A 17873-nucleotide genomic window follows, 5' to 3' on the forward strand; every position below is an offset into this window, starting at 1 on the left:
ATACACAAGTACCGAGGTGTGCACCAGGCATTTTTCCTATTTCTGTTTTGGATTTGGATCTCCTGGCCCGTTTTGGATCTGGATTGATTTTGGCAAAACCGCCGTTTCGGGTTTTATTAATGTGTCAATAACTTCAAAGCATAAGGGCTAAGAATGATAAATATATCCAGTTTGCCGTCCCCATTGGGAATAAAATCTGATACTGTATATCCTGTATTAGGCTTGACTTAAAATAGGCACATTTCTGCATGACTTTACGGTAAACGGGTCTTGATAATGCAATGTTTCATATTTCGATGCACAGAAAGCATGTGTGGGTACTGTGGGTACAACTGTCCCAGGCCCCAGCCTCTGGAAAGGCCCTGGCAGCTCATTCTGCCCCCCCCCCCCCCCCCCAATGCCTCGGCTGTCCTGCCTGCTTCTTCGATGCAGGACGCCAGAGGCCATTTAAAATGCTGCACTGACTTTTGAGCCAATCAGAGCTTGTGTATTGTTGGCCAATCAGAGCAGCTGCCGGTACACGTGCTCTTATTGGCCCACCAGCCAGTGCTGCAGTTTAATTGGCCACCAGCATCTTGTATTGAAGAAGCTTATACTTCGGGACCTGCAGCAGGAGCCAGTTGGTAAGTGAAGGGAGGGGGGGGGGGGGGGATGGGGAGGGGAGGGGCCCGGACTGGAAATCAGTCACAGTCCCCAAAATTCCTAGGGGCAGCCCTGGCTAAATTTACATATTTGTTGCTTACAAATTTGATGACGGTTTCTTATTCACCTGTCCATTACCTGTCACTTGAATAAAAACATGGGCTCTCATGAACCCGTCCCTTACCCATGTGTTGCACTACCTGCCTTTATATTAATACATTTCTAAGTACAGTCTGTCTGCACAAATGACAGGAAATAAGGATGAATTATTTTAGTTTTCATTCGACGAAACTGTAATACACTTATACTTCCTCCCAAAGGTAGAGTCTGATACCTGACATTTCTCCTGTTGATATTGCACTTGCTTTCATGTTGACCCAATTGTGCCTGGAAGATATGCAGAATAATCAGACATTTGCCTCAGGTAAGTCACTACTGCCAAAGCTGGATGAAACAGAGTGTTTGATCAGATCATCAGTACACAGTATTGCTCTGTACTTCACATCTCAAATTACTGTTGGTGATTATTAATTATGATTCTACCTTCATATTTCTGTAATAAAAAAAAAAAACATTTTCTAAATAGGCTAGGAATGTGTCATTTTGTCATTTTGCATGTGATTAGGATAATTTTCTTTTTCCCTTCTGGCAATTCAGTTCTTAGGATTCTGATGCAGATAAAATCTATTGAAATGTGTGTGTGTGTGTCCATTAAAGTCGATAGCTGCAAAAGCTGCATTAGTGGGAACCAGAAACAATGGTGCCCTCCGGTAAACAGAATGGCAACTGTTACATGTAGACTTGCTGGGGAATGGCGGTACTCGAAATAACATCAGACCAGATTCACAACCACAGTCTGGTCTGATGTTATTTCGAGTGCCGCCTTTCCCCAGCAAGTATATATATATATATATATATATATATATATATATATATATATATATATATCAACTAACATATTACATATATATAACCATCACAGACTTTGTGGACATGTGACACTTCCGGAAATAGAAGTGTTCACACTAGAACTAGGAGCCCCACTAGCTAGGGGAGCACAGCAGGCTGTCCCCTCCTACTGCAGCATCTGAGCAACTGGCCTTTTTTCTTACCCAGAGACAAAGGCGTAACTACCATAGGTGCAAGGGGTGCAGCTGCTATGGGGCCCAGAGCTGAAGGGGGCCCATCTTTACTGTCTAAGTAATATGTTTTACATACATTTATCACCATCAGTTGCTAAATGGGGGCCCTTACCAACTTTTGCTATGGGGCCTACAAATGTCTAGTTATGCCCCTGCCCAGAGAGCATAGGGAATGTGACTTGTGTGCAGGAAGATGGAGTTACATAGGATTGCGCAGTATGAAAATAAGATTGGCGGCATGCCGGCAGTGCCGGTTCTAGGGTGTCTGGCGCCCTCCTGCAAAATCTATATTTGCGCCCTCCCTCTCCTAAAGGGACAGCGCACACAAATAAATGGTGTGGTATCATAAGGAATGATCATAGCCCGGTTTAATTACACCTTACAGTAGCACAATCTTATTTACATTACACTGCAGATGGTGCCCATGATTCATAATACACCACATAGTAGCATCCCTTGTACACAAAGCCCACAGAAGTAGTGCCCCTTAAACACAATGCCCACAGTGGTGCCACTAAAAACACCTACAATAATTCCCCTTATACATAAAGCCCACAGTAGCGCCCATTACACATAAAATTCACAGTGGTAATGCACCTTATACTCATAATGCCCACAATAGCAGTGATGTAAGGTGTGAAGAGAGCAGAAGAGGAATAAGTAAGGGGATCAGTGAGAAGGGTATATGTAAGTGGAACAGTGAGTTGTCAGGGGAACAAGGGAAAAGTGTCTGCTGTTGGAAAATGGATAAAGAATAGAAATGATAAAAGTTAGGAAAAGGAAAAAAAAGATAGAAGGGAGAAAGCCAGATACTAGGCAGAGAGAGGGTAGGAGGACCATATACTCGGCAGAGTAAGGGGGAGGGGCAGCCATATGCTGGGCAGAGAGATGTGGGACAGATATGGGGAGAGATGCTGGGTAGAAAGTGGGGGGACAGATGCTGGGTAGAGGGGGGCAGTTGCTGGGCAGAGAGGGATGGAGGGAATTGTGATGGGTGGCGAGAGGGGAAGAGAAGATGTGCAGGGAGAGGGGGCAGCAGGGACGTGCGGTGAGGTAAATGGCTCAAGAGTCCCTGGCAAGTACCAGAGCCAGATATGCACACAATTTATGAGCCATGGGGTACATGCCGGCATTATACACATGTGCAGCAGTATATACTGCTGGAGATTCGCTGAGTTTTGATAAGAGATGTGTAGAAAAGGTAGCCAGGTGAGGCACTGCCTCACCTGCCATAGACTTTTTACTCCAGAGTTTTGACTATAAAAATGAATAGAATTATAAAAATAAGATTTTTATATATATATATATATATATATATATATATATATATTCTTTGCATTTTTGACATATTTTGTAAATTCAAAACTCTGGCATATACGCTAGTATGACAGGAAAGGCTGTGCCTCACCTGCCTCACCCCACAGCACGCCACTGGGGGGCAGATACTTGGCAGAGGGGGCAGATGGTGGGGGGATGTGGACAGGTCCTGGGGAGATACTGATAGGGGGGAAAGATTATGGGCAGGAAGATGGGGTACAGATGGGCAGAAAGGGATGGGCATGGAGAGGGGGCAGATACTGGGAAGGGAGGAGGGGCAGATGCTGGGGAGAGGGGGACAGATGCCGGAAAGAAGCAGATTGGGGGTGCAGATGTGGGGAGAGGGGGCAAAATGCTGGGCAGAGAGGGATTGGGGCCAGATGATGGACAGGGAGAGGGGGAACAAATGCTGGGCAGAGAGGGGGAGATATGCTGGGCAGAGAGGGGAGATATGCTGGGCAGATACTTGGCAGGGAGTGGTGGGGCAGATACTGGGCAGGGAGAGAGGGGTGGGCACTGGGCAGGGAGAGGGGGAGATATGCTGGGGAGAGAGAGGGGGAGATATGCTGGGCAGAGAGGGAGGGGCAGATACTGGGCAGTGAGAGGGAGCAGGTACTGAGCAGGGAAAGGGGGACAGTTGGTGGGCAGGGAAAGAGGGGACAGATGGTGGGCAGGGTAGGGGGAGATAGATGGTGGGCAGGGAGTGGGGGGACAGATGGTGGGCATGGAGTGGGGGGACAAATGGTGGGCAGGGAGAGAAAGGGACAGATGGTGGGCAGGGAGAAGGGGGACATATGCTGAGCAGGGGGAGGGGGGACAGATGCTGGGCAGGGAGAGGGGGGATAGATGATGGGCAAAGAGTTGGGGGCAGACAGAGGGGGACAGATGCTGGACAGGGAGGGGGTGGTAGAGAGAGAGAGAGAAAAGCTGCAGAGACAGTGGAGGCAGGGCACAACACTCACAGACAGGTCCATGCTGACAGTCAGATCCTCCATGTTTCATGGATCAGAGGTAGAGATGGGTCATTCGTGAATGAAGCGTATCTTTTGGGTCCCTTTAAAGAACGAGTGAGCCGCCGATCCCAAAAAGGTGAGCCGTCGGTCTTTTTACGGTGATTTTCAAACGGCAGTAACCCACCTTCCCGCCCGGTGGATACAAACGAAATTGAGTACAGGGGAAATCTCGCGAGAGCTATCGACCTCTTGCGAGATTTTATGCTTTGTTAATATAAAATTAACCCTTTTTCAATGTGAGTCGAAGATTCGTTTGAACGATCCGGGTCTTTTCACTGACTGGTTCGCTGGATCCAGACTCGGCTAAGTGATCCGTTTTGCCCATCTCTAAAGAGGAGCTCCTCCAATCAGGTTCTCTTCTATTCAGCATGTGCAAGCTCCCCCAATCACAGCTTGGCACATGCTGTCCTGGCTCTGATGATGACATGAGGGGGGAGGGGGGAGGCACCGCAGTCACCAGTGAGGAAGGTGCAGGGACATCCCCTGCTGCTGCTACTGTATATCAATCACAACGTAAGTTCTCTCTCCCCTCTGCTGCCGATGCTGCTGCTTGCGCTACACTGTCACTGACAGGCGCAGGAGCAGCTGGCAGCACCTTACATCAATGCACACACTGGCAGAGCTGCAGGGAAGGGAGAGAGCGCCTTTACAGCCCAGTGCCTCCCTGCTTTGCAGGCTCTGCTGAGTGGGCAGCGCCGGCCCTGCATGCCGGAAGGCACTTTGGTAGGCTGATAGCTCTACATCAGGAGGTGTCAGCTACATCCTTATCGTCATGTGGATAACTACAAAAGATAATACCAAATTAAGAGGCTCATCAATGAGCGATAAAACTAATTGAGAATGATAGAATTTGTTGCATATGATGAACTGCACTTCAGCCAATCAGCCCCTGTCATATGTCATCCTGTCATATGTTTTAAAAATGACAGTTGCGGGCTGTCTGGCTGGAGCATCATTGATCAAAAGCAATTAGTTTTATCATTCACAATGAGTTTTATATGAAATCAAATATAGCCCAATCAGGGGTGACAGTGATCTTTCACCTTGTAAGTGAAGCCCCATACACACAAGGTGATATACAGATGGAGAACCTCTCAGCAAGCAAAGGGGCTCGGCAGAATGCCCCCGCTGGCGAGCCGGCTCTCCATCTGACGAGACATCATGCGAGTGTCCCACGCACACATGAATCCCAGTTTCCTGGCGGTGGGGGACGTGAATCCTGCCCGTCTCCGCTTCAGGGTTGGGGGGTGGGGCGGGGAGGTGGGATCAGGAAGCGAGGACCAGCGGCAAATCGGTGGGGACCGGCGGGGAGCTCCGTAGTAAGGGGACGCACCTCGCGCGCGCGTGTCCCCTTCCAGTGGCTAGTGGCTGGCAAATCCACCACCAGCCCCTGCAAAAATGAAGGGTTCACCATCTGTAGTAAAATATTGTTTATAATGCGTGCCCCTGCACATCGCTAACTACCCTCTCCCTCATCTGAACATGTACAGATGAAGGAGGTCCTCATTAACAATGGCCATGCTGCAGCTACAGCCTGGCTGCTGCTACCCCATTGTCACTTCCTTTCCCACTGGCATTGCAAGTGTGTATGCACTTGCGGATGCCGGTATTCCGCCATGTCCCTGCCACCGCCACTTTTGCTTTGACACAGCAGAGGTCAGAAGTATTATCTGCACAGACGTGCAGCAGGTATCTAGGGAATGGGGAAGATACAGACAGTACAAACACTGGTCAGGTGCCCACTGTGATAACACTCATAAACTTGATGGACAGTCTCTGCTTGGCTAAGCCTACACCTGCATTGAAACTCTATACACACCCTTCCTATACAGCAGGGGCTGGCCGGCAAATTTTAGCCTGGGGGGCAAGTCCAGAGCACTGGCCCAAAAGTAATAGCGTATTGTTCATTGCAGGTTTTTAATTAAAAAAATATGTATTAATTAAAAAAAAGATTAGGCCTGGAGTTGATTATATCAACTCCAGACACCACAGGCTGCTCTCCTGCATAAATAAAGAACAGGATACCACAGGCTGCTTCCTTGCAAAAAAGAATGGGACACCACAGGCTGCTCCCTTGCGTAAAGATCAGGATACCACAGGCTGCTCCCTTGCGTAAAGAACAGGACACCACAGGCTGCTCCCCTTGCGTAAAGAACAGGACACACAGGCTGCTCCCCTTGCGTAAAGAACAGGACACCACAGGCTGCTCCCCTTCCGTAAAGAACAGTACATTACAGGCTGCTCCCCTTGCATAAAGAACAGGACATTACAGGCTGCTCCCTTGCGTAAAGAACAGGACACCACAGGCTGCTCCCTTGCATAAAGAACAGGACACCACAGGCTGCTCCCTTGCATAAAGAACAGGACACCACAGGCTGCTCCCCCTGCACATTAACAGATCCCTTACTCTTCAGTCTTCTGAACTAATCCGGGATCTGTCCATGTGTCTAGCAAAATTGGACCAAGTTCTCAGAATTCAGCCCAAAAGGACACATCTACGGAAATGTCCATAGCCTTCTATATACTTGTGGAATGTATGACGTGAAATTTGCACCTCCCAAGGTTGCATGCTGAAAAAAGGTATATAATGCCCATAGTAGTAATGCCTCAGATACACATAAGGTGCCCAGTAGAAGCAGTGTTGTAACAAAACATTTTGGTGCCCTGTGCCTAAAAAAGAATCGCTGCCTCGCACACTCACTTAAACAGGGACAGTGCGTGCCGAAGGCACGCCACAAAAAATGTACACAGTAAAGCCCATTACACATTGTCACCCACCATAATGCCCATTACACATTGTCACCCACCATAATGCCCATTACGCATTATGCCACACATCGTAATGCTTATTATACATTATGACGCACATCGTAATGCCCATTACATATTATGCCGCACACCGTAATGCCCATTACACATTATTCAGCCCAACACGCATTATGCTGCACAACGTAATGCCTATTACACATTATGCCTCACATCGTAATGCCCATCACACATTATGTGTAATGATGTAGAACACTGCAATGCCCCATTACTCCTGCATATGATTCCCCCAGTAGTGTCCCACACACAATACTTCAAGTTGTGGCATTTACATTATATTCACTGCTTCTGCTATTCCACCATATCCCCTCCACATACCTGCTGCTGTGACTGTCACATTCAATCACATCCCCTGCTGATTATGATGGCAGACTTGGAGATGAGGTGAGTGGAGCGCATTCCTGCTAATCTCTCAGCAGACCCGTGCGGCCAGGAGTACACATACTAGATGGCTGGGCACAAATTGGGCCGGGTACATACATCAGGCAGCCGGGTGGCTGATGCAAGTGCCATATTCTGGGGCCAGTCACAGCTGACCTCCTCCCCCTGTGCCCGGGCCTGCCTTCATCTGTCGTCCTCAGTCCCACTCCTCCGTCCTCCTCCGGCACAGAGCGCGGCCGCGGGCGGCGTCATCATGACGTCCCACTACGCACGCATTGTCTCTCTCAGCGCCGGCACCGGGCATCAGGATAAGGAGGAACAGACGGCCATGTTCCTGTAGCCACGGGCATGTTCTGAACGCTGGCGGCGCGGGCTACAGGATCATGGCGGCCCGCCGGCGGAGGATCAGCTGCCTGCAACACACTCTGATAGAGCGGCCTGGATGGCACATGGCACCCTGCCCCCGGCCCAGCCCGCCCCTGCTATACAGTACTTATTCCTAAATGTGCCATACCACTACAAAGAAGCAGGTTGGCTCTTTACATTCATATACCCTAGCTAACAGTGTAAAGTCAGATGTTCTGACTGGCACCACCCGAATAATACCAATGACAATAATACTGTACATGCCTGGAGTCAATAATTGCAGCTGTGCACCCAGCCTGCTCACTGGTATGCACATCTGCTCACATATCAGCTCACCTCACTTTACCTCACAGACTGATGTTGTATGGAGAGCAGGGAAGCAAAGAAGTGGTTTGTAGTTCCTTCATATTGTTGTTCTTTTTTTTCTTTTTTTTTCTAGTTATGACACTGCAGTTAAGGCCCATACATTACATACTAGATGATTTTGAGCTGAAGGTAGCTCACTTTTGGTATGTTGAGCTACTTTCAGTGGAAAATTTTCAAGTATGTATGGCTGATGCGCACTCCAGCAATATCGCCGTCCGCTGCCGGCCATCGGGCTGTTTTTCCAGTCCCCTACTGTGGAAAGTGCTTCACTGCCTGTGTAAATCGCTGGGCCAGGCAAAAACATAAAGACACACTGAGCGATTTTCCTACCAGTGAGTTTCACACTAAGGTGCATACACACTGGGCAAAAAGTGTGTATGCACCTTTACTGTTACAAAAACTTTTTCGACCAAATATAAAAAGTGTTACCTGCTGGTTGTCAAATCAACAGAAAAAAATAAAAAAATATAGGGTAATAGGATGAGAGATTTAGAAAGTGAGAGATTTGGTAAGAAATCTCCATTTTTATTAAAACGGCAATCATTTACACTGCAAGATCAAACTGGTTTTGCAGTGTAAATGATTGCTGCTTTAAAAAAATTTCTTTCTTACAAAATCTCTCATCCTATTAAATTTCCCTCATATTTATTTCTGATTTATTTTCTATAAGATTAAATGTTTTTTTTTTTATATATTCTTCATTAATATGACATTTTTGTGCTTAGTTTTTGACATTAAAAAAAATATTTACCAATGTAGACGTGTACGGAGAGGACATAGGTTTAACCCCTTCCCGACATTTGACGTACATTTACGTCATGGCCGGGATGTATTTCCCGACACATGGCATAAATGTACGTCATGCCATTTAACTGTCACCGCGTCTATAGACGCGGTGACAGTTTAAACATGTCTGCTGTCCCTGACAGCAGACATGTCCCTGCATGCCCAGGGGGGGTGGCGATGCCTCCCCCCCGTCGGCGATCGCTGTGATTGGCTGTTCAAATGTGAACAGCCAATTACAGCGTTTTCTGTGTACCGGCGAATAACGTTCGCCGGTGACACAGGGATCGGTGGTGATTGGTGCTGTAAAGTACAGCACCAATCACCACGGGGTGTAAGGGTGACACTGGTGTCACCCCACCTCACCCAACCCGCCCCCAAAGGCCGTGATTGGTTTGCCGGACCGACGGACCAATCACAGCCATGGAGGGTGATTTAAACTAACGGTCACTGCACTGCAGACGCCATTCCGGTCTGGAATTGCGTGCAGTGCGGTCACCGTACCTATCTGCCGTGATATACTGACCTGATCCTTGCAAAATACTTACCTGATCACCTGATCACCTGATCACTGCTTGTAGCGTGCTGGATGCTTCCTGGATCTGACTTCTTGTGACTTCCTGCTGCTGCTGCAGTGTGATAGAGTTATAGATAGAGAGAGATAGAGAGAGATAGAGAGAGATAGAGAGAGATAGTGACAGAGTGTGCTATATTTTGTGTCTGCTACCCCCCCTTTTTGGGGGTGCAGGGTTTTTTTTATATATACAACTGTCAGTGCTGCTGCTGCTGCAGTGTCATAGAGTGATAGATAGTGATAGATAGTGAGATATAGAGAGATAGAGAGAGATAGTGATAGAGAGTGCTATATTTTGTGTCTGCTACCCCCCCTTTTTGGGGGTGCAGGGTTTTTTTTATATATATAACTGTCAGTGCTGCTGCTGCAGTGTCATAGAGTGATAGATAGTGAGAGATAGAGAGATAGAGAGATAGAGAGAGATAGTGACAGAGAGTGATAGAGAGTGCTATATTTTGTGTCTGCTACCCCCCCTTTTTGGGGGTGCAGGTTTTTTTTTTATATATATAACTGTCAGTGCTGCTGCTGCAGTGTCATAGAGTGATAGATAGTGATAGATAGTGAGAGATAGAGAGATAGAGAGAGATAGTGACAGAGAGTGATAGAGAGTGCTATATTTTGTGTCTGCTACCCCCCCTTTTGTGCTGATCAGTATATCTGTGCTGATCAGCAACTTTTTGGGGGTGCAAGGTTTTTTTTTTTTATATATACCTGTCAGTTGCTGCCAGTTGCACTGTCAGTTGCACCAAAGGTTGTGCACCTGCTGCCCCTCACTGGTAATCAGTGTCGCATCACTGATCACCTTTTTTTTTTTTTTGAGGGTGCTGTGGGGTCTTTTTTAAATTTTTTTTTTTACACACACTGTGATTTTGTGGGTGTCCTGTGGCCACTGTGCGCTGATCAGTGACGTACATCACTGATCAGCTTTTTCGGCACAGGGTTGATCTATTTTTTTTTTTTTGATCAAATTCCTGTTGCCTTTGAGCGCTGTTCAGTGACGGACATTACTGACTAATATCTGTGCTCAATTTTTGGCGCAGGACCTTTTTTTTTTTTTTTTTTAACCCCTTCAATTTTTTTTTTTTTTTATTGGGATCAAATTCCTGTATAAAGTATTTTTTTTTCTGCACTACATACACACTACACACTACATACCCCCCGTGTTGAAATAAAGTTTGTACCCCCCCTACACTATACACGTGTTGAAACATTTCACTACCAGAAACACAAAAATAAAAATGGCATCCCAAATGTCATCCCAAATGTCATCCCAGTCATCCAGAAGAATGTATTCAGCGGAGGAGGCATATGCCATGCTTGCCTCTGACTCTGACACAGCCAGTGAGGCAAGCGGGGAATTTGAAGGATTCATCTTAAGCTCCTTTCCTCCTCTAGTGATGAGGGACCCCCTCAAAGACGCCCCCGTAGAGCAGCTGAGACCCCCCCCCCAATAATTGATCTCGTATGGACCCCACCACCAGACAATTTTGAGCCCCAGGTTCCTGAGTTTTTGGCCATCCCAGGAATCCAATTTGATTCCACAGGTCTCAGAGAAATTGACTTTTTCAAATTATTTTTCTCTGATGATTTTATAAATTTAATGGTGGACCAAACTAATTTATATGCCCAGCAGTTTATTGCTCAAAACCCCACGTCATCATTTGCTAGGTGGACCCCTGTAGATGCAGTAGAGATGATGACGTTTTGGGGTCTGGTGTTTCATATGGGCATAGTAAAAAAGCCAGAAATTAGGCAATATTGGAGTACAGATGTTCTGTACAGCACCCCACTTTACCGTATGGCCATGACCCGGACTCGTTTTGAGTTAATCCTTAAATTTTTGCATTACAACGATAATGCACAGTGCCCACCCAGAGATGATCCCACCTTTGACCGGCTATTCAAAGTCAGGCCGGTCATTGATCATTTCAGTGCCAAATTTCCAGAGAATTTCCCAGATAAATTCATTTGCATAGACGAGTCCCTTATACATTTTAAAGGAAGGGTTAAATTCCGCCAGTACCTTCCCAGTAAGAGGGCAAGGTATGGCATAAAAATGTATAAGCTGTGTGAAAGCACCTCAGGGTACACTCACAGGTTTAGGGTATATGAAGGGAAGGATTCAAGAATTGAACCGCCAGAATGCCCCCCCCTCCCTCGTAGGTGTTAGTGGAAAAATTGTCTGGGATTTAGTGCACCCCTTCCTGGATAAAGGTTATCACCTCTATGTGGATAACTTTTACACCAGCATCCCCCTGTTTAAGGCCCTTGGTTCAAGAGGTACAGCAGCTTGCGGTACTGTGCGCAAGAACCAAAGAGGCCTCCCAAAAACGCACATTGCCCAAGTAATGAGAAGGGGTGAAAGCAGGGCACAATCCACCGAAAATATGTTGTTGGTCAAATATAAGGACAAGCGGGATGTCCTTATATTGACAACAATTCACGGAGACAGTACCACCTCCGTCCCTGTACGAGGTACCAGTACCCACACCTCAAAACCTAATTGTATCCTGGATTACAATAAGTACATGGGCGGAGTGGATCTTTCAGATCAGGTACTGAAGCCGTACAGTGCCCTGCGGAAAACAATCTGGTACAAGAAGCTGGCCGTGTATATCATCCAGATGGCACTGTATAACGCTTACGTGCTATTCCGTTCTACCAGCCAGAGGGGGACATTTATGCACTTTCAAGAGGAAGTCATAAAGAGCTTAATATTTGGGAACCAGCAGGCAGAGGGCCCCAGTACTTCTAGTACTGGCCCCCGTATTGTACGAGGGCAACATTTTCCTGATGAAATCCCCTCCACTGGAAAAAAGGGCAGGACACAAAAAAGGTGCAAAGTTTGTTATAAAAAGGGAATAAGAAAGCAAACTATTTTCCAGTGTGACACTTGCCCCGACAAACCCGGCCTATGTATAAAGGAGTGTTTTAAAATATACCACACATCTATGGATTATTAGGTTCATCATTTCACCGTGCTTCGGGGGTCTTGCTAATGCCACATAGCACCCACCATTCATTCCACCAGAATCTGAGCCGCAAAATCCAAAAATCACTCCTTCCCTTCTGAGTCCTGCCATGCACCCAACTGGTATTTTTTGGTCACATGTGAGGCATTGCCGTACTCGGGAGAAATTGGGGCACAGATTTTGGGGTGCTTTTTCTCCTTCATACCTTATGAAAATGAAAAATTTTGAGCCAGAACTGCATTTTTGTGTAAAAAAATGTAATTTTTCATTTGCACAGCCCAGTTGTATCAAAATTGGTGAAACCCCTGGGGGTTTGAAATGTACACTATACCCCTAGATGAATTCCCTGAGGGGTGTAGTTTGCAAAATGGGGTCACTTGTGGGGGGGTTCCGCTGTATTGGTGCTTTGGGGGTCTTGCTAATGCGACATAGCACCCACCAAAATTCCACCAGAATCTGTGCTGCAAAATCCAAATATCACTCCTTCCCTTCTGAGTCCTGCCATTTTTTGGTCACACATGAAGCATTGCCGTACTCGGGAGAAATTGGGGCACAGATTTTGGGGTGCTTTTTCTCCTTCATACCTTATGAAAATGAAAAATTTTGAGCCAGAACTGCATTTTTGTGTAAAAAAATGTAATTTTTCATTTGCACAGCCCAGTTGTATCAAAATTGGTGAAACCCCTGGGGGTTTGAAATGTACACTATACCCCTAGATGAATTCCCTGAGGGGTGTAGTTTGCAAAATGGGGTCACTTGTGGGGGGACTTCCACTGTATTGGTGCTTTGGGGGTCTTGCTAATGCGACATAGCACCCACCAACATTCCACCAGAATCTGTGCTGCAAAATCCAAATATCACTCCTTCCCTTCTGAGTCCTGCCATTTTTTGGTCACACATGAAGCATTGCCGTACTCGGGAGAAATTGGGGCATAGATTTTGGGGTGCTTTGTCTCCTTCATTCCTTGTGAAAATGAAAAATTTTGAGCCAGAACTGCATTTTTGTGTAAAAAATTAAATTTTTCATTTTCACTGCCCAGTTGTACCACAATTGGTGAAACCCCTGGGGGTTTGAAATGTACATTATACCCCTAGATGAATTCCCAGAGGGGTGTAGTTTGCAAAATGGGGTCACTTGTGGGGGGCTTCCACTGTATTGGTGCTTTGGGGGTCTTGCTAATGCGACATAGCACCCACCAACATTCCACCAGAATCTGTGCTGCAAAATCCAAATATCACTCCTTCCCTTCTGAGTCCTGCCATTTTTTGGTCACACATGAAGCATTGCCGTACTCGGGAGAAATTGGGGCATAGATTTTGGGGTGCTTTGTCTCCTTCATTCCTTGTGAAAATGAAAAATTTTGAGCCAGAACTGCATTTTTGTGTAAAAAATTTAATTTTTCATTTTCACTGCCCAGTTGTACCACAATTGGTGAAACCCCTGGGGGTTTGAAATGTACATTATACCCCTAGATGAATTCCCAGAGGGGTATAGTTTGCAAAATGGGGTCACTTGTGGGGGGCTTCCACTGTATTGGTGCTTTGGGGGTCTTGCTAATGCGACATAGCACCCACCAAAATTCCACCAGAATCTGAGCTGCAAAATACAAAAATCACTCCTTCCCTTCTGAGTCCTGCCATGCACCCAAATGGTATTTTTTGGTCACATATGAGGCATTGCCGTACTCGGGAGAAATTGGGGCACAGATTTTGGGGTGCTTTGTCTCCTTCATTCCTTGTGAAAATGAAAAATTTTGAGCCAGAACTGCATTTTTGTGTAAAAAAATGTAATTTTTCATTTGCACAGCCCAGTTGTATCAAAATTGGTGAAACCCCTGGGGGTTTGAAATGTACACTATACCCCTAGATGAATTCCCTGAGGGGTGTAGTTTGCAAAATGGGGTCACTTGTGGGGGGATCCACTGTATTGGTGCTTCGGGGGTCTTGCTAATGCGACATAGCACCCACCATTCATTCCACCAGAATCTGTGCTGCAAAATACAAAAATCACTCCTTCCCTTCTGAGTCCTGCCATGCACCCAAATGGTATTTTTTGGTCACATGTGAGGCATTGCCGTACTCGGGAGAAATTGGGGCACAGATTTTGGGGTGCTTTGTCTCCTTCATTCCTTGTGAAAATGAAAAATTTTGAGCCAGAACTGCATTTTTGTGTAAAAAAATGTAATTTTTCATTTGCACAGCCCAGTTGTATCAAAATTGGTAAAACCCCTGGGGGTTTGAAATGTACACTATACCCCTAGATGAATTCCCTGAGGGGTGTAGTTTGCAAAATGGGGTCACTTGTGGGGGGCTTCCTCTGTATTGGTGCTTTGGGGGTCTTGCTAATGCGACATAGCACCCACCAAAATTCCACCAGAATCTGAGCTGCAAAATACAAAAATCACTCCTTCCCTTCTGAGTCCTGCCATGCACCCAAATGGTATTTTTTGGTCACATGTGAGGCATTGCCGTACTCGGGAGAAATTGGGGCACAGATTTTGGGGTGCTTTGTCTCCTTCATTCCTTGTGAAAATGAAAAATTTTGAGCCAGAACTGCATTTTTGTGTAAAAAATTTAATTTTTCATTTTCACTGCCCAGTTGTACCACAATTGGTGAAACCCCTGGGGGTTTGAAATGTACATTATACCCCTAGATGAATTCCCTGAGGGGTGTAGTTTGCAAAATGGGGTCACTTGTGGGGGGACTTCCACTGTATTGGTGCTTTGGGGGTCTTGCTAATGCGACATAGCACCCACCAAAATTCCACCAGAATCTGAGCTGCAAAATACAAAAATCACTCCTTCCCTTCTGAGTCCCGCCATGCACCCAAATGGTATTTTTTGGTCACATGTGAGGCATTGCCGTACTCGGGAGAAATTGGGGCACAGATTTTGGGGTGCTTTGTCTCCTTCATTCCTTGTGAAAATGAAAAATTTTGAGCCAGAACTGCATTTTTGTGTAAAAAATTTAATTTTTCATTTTCACTGCCCAGTTGTACCACAATTGGTGAAACCCCGGGGGGTTTGAAATGTACATTATACCCCTAGATGAATTCCCTGAGGGGTGTAGTTTGCAAAATGGGGTCACTTGTGGGGGGCTTCCACTGTATTGGTGCTTTGGGGGTCTTGCTAATGCGACATAGCACCCACCAAAATTCCACCAGAATCTGAGCTGCAAAATACAAAAATCACTCCTTCCCTTCTGAGTCCTGCCATGCACCCAAATGGTATTTTTTGGTCACATGTGAGGCATTGCCATACTCGGGAGAAATTGGGGCACAGATTTTGGGGTGCTTTGTCTCCTTCATTCCTTGTGAAAATGAAAAATTTTGAGCCAGAACTGCATTTTTGTGTAAAAAAAATGTAATTTTTCAATTGCACAGCCCAGTTGTATCAAAATTGGTGAAACCCCTGGGGGTTTGAAATGTACACTATACCCCTAGATGAATTCCCTGAGGGGTGTAGTTTGCAAAATGGGGTAACTTGTGGGGGGCTTCCACTGTATTGGTGCTTTGGGTGTCTTGCTAATGCGACATAGCACCCACCAAAATTCCACCAGAATCTGAGCTGCAAAATACAAAAATCACTCCTTCCCTTCTGAGTCCTACCATGCACCCAAATGGTATTTTTTGGTCACATGTGAGGCATTGCCGTACTCGGGAGAAATTGGGGCACAGATTTTGGGGTGCTTTGTCTCCTTCATTCCTTGTGAAAATGAAAAATTTTGAGCCAGAACTGCATTTTTGTGTAAAAAATGTAATTTTTCATTTTCACTGCCCAGTTGTACCACAATTGGTGAAACCCCGGGGGGTTTGAAATGTACATTATACCCCTAGATGAATTCCCTGAGGGGTGTAGTTTGCAAAATGGGGTCACTTGTGGGGGGCTTCCACTGTATTGGTGCTTTGGGGGTCTTGCTAATGCGACATAGCACCCACCAAAATTCCACCAGAATCTGAGCTGCAAAATACAAAAATCACTCCTTTCCTTCTGAGTCCTGCCATGCACCCAAATGGTATTTTTTGGTCACATGTGAGGCATTGCCATACTCGGGAGAAATTGGGGCACAGATTTTGGGGTGCTTTGTCTCCTTCATTCCTTGTGAAAATGAAAAATTTTGAGCCATAACTGCATTTTTGTGTAAAAAAATGTAATTTTTCATTTGCACAGCCCAGTTGTATCAAAATTGGTGAAACCCCTGGGGGTTTGAAATGTACACTATACCCCTAGATGAATTCCCTGAGGGGTGTAGTTTGCAAAATGGGGTCACTTGTGGGGGGGTTCCTAACTTTTAGCATCTTATGGTGCCTAGAAACCTACATGGTGCCTAAAAAATAATCTCATAAAAAGGAGGCTCCAAAATCAAGTAGGTGCTCCTTCTATTATGAAGCCTGTGGTTTGGTCAACGTGCACACTAGGGCCACATATAGGATATTTATGAAAACAAAAGAATTGGGGGAATCAATTTTTAGTCACATTTCTCTAGTAAAATCTACTGTGTTCCTTAGAAAAATGTATTAAAATTGCAAATCTGCAAAAAAAATGAAATTTTGAAATTTCACCTACACTTTGTTTTAATTCCTGTGAAACACCTAAAGGGTTAACAAACTTCCAAACTGCTGTTTTGAATACTGTGAGGGGTGCAGTTTTTGAAATGGCATCATTTATGGGGGTGCCTCACATACAAGTCCCTCAAAGTCACATCAGAACTGAACTGGTCCCTAAAAAAATCAGTGTTTGAAATTTTCTTGAGAATTTGCTATTCATATTGTAAGCCTCCTAGTGTCCAAAAAAATTAAAAGGAGGTTGAAATAATGATGGCAACATAAAGTAGACATATGGTCTATGTTAGTTATTAACTATTTTGAGTGGTATGATTATTTGTCTCACAAGCAGAAAATTTAACATTTTGAAAATTGCAAAATTTTCCATTTTTTTACTACATTTTGGTATTTTTCACAAAAAAACACAGACTGTATCGACGAAAATTTACCACTAACTTGAAGTACAATGTGTCACGAGAAAACAATCTCAAAATCACTGGGATAAGTAAATGCAAAAAAAAGTTATCCCCACTTAAGTGATACCTGTCAGATTTGAAAAAAAGGGCTCTGTCAGGAAGGCAAAAACTGGCTGCGGCGGGAAGGGGTTAAGGAACCTATGGGATTGTAAGGGTATTCCTAAGGAATCGCTCTAAGCCTACAAGGCACCTCACCACCCACAAGTCGAACCTTGACCCTCATTTCCTAATTTTCCTTTACAAATCACACAGAGAGACCGTAGGTCCTGGGCACAGGACCCACGGAAGCTTAAAGAGGCCTAGTATAGACACTCTTAAACCGATTTGGGAATCTCCCCTGGTGACACTTGTTCTGGAACATTCCCACATATTGGAGACCACACACTGGTGTACCTCAAAAACACTATTTAAAACCACTGAAGGTATTTACCTGAAGCCCACTAGGTACACAGGTACCATTCCCAGAATTGT

General features: G+C 45.5%; 1 long non-coding RNA gene across 4 annotated transcripts in view; it reads left to right on the forward strand.

Moving 5' to 3' along the window:
• LOC146036654 (uncharacterized) overlaps window positions 1–17873 on the forward strand; it is a 111866-nt gene that overhangs the window by 79080 nt on the left and 14913 nt on the right. For 2 of the 4 annotated variants that reach the window (XR_014460901.1, XR_014460903.1), the window contains exon 3: window positions 963–1066. The exons of the other annotated variants lie outside the window; for them this stretch is intronic. This is a non-coding gene — a long non-coding RNA (uncharacterized LOC146036654). The remainder of the gene's footprint in view (window positions 1–962; window positions 1067–17873) is intronic. 4 annotated transcript variants of the gene reach the window in all.

Source organism: Crinia signifera, chromosome 9, assembly GCF_055691185.1.
Source record: "Crinia signifera chromosome 9, ASM5569118v1, whole genome shotgun sequence".
Lineage (NCBI taxonomy): Eukaryota > Metazoa > Chordata > Amphibia > Anura > Myobatrachidae > Crinia > Crinia signifera.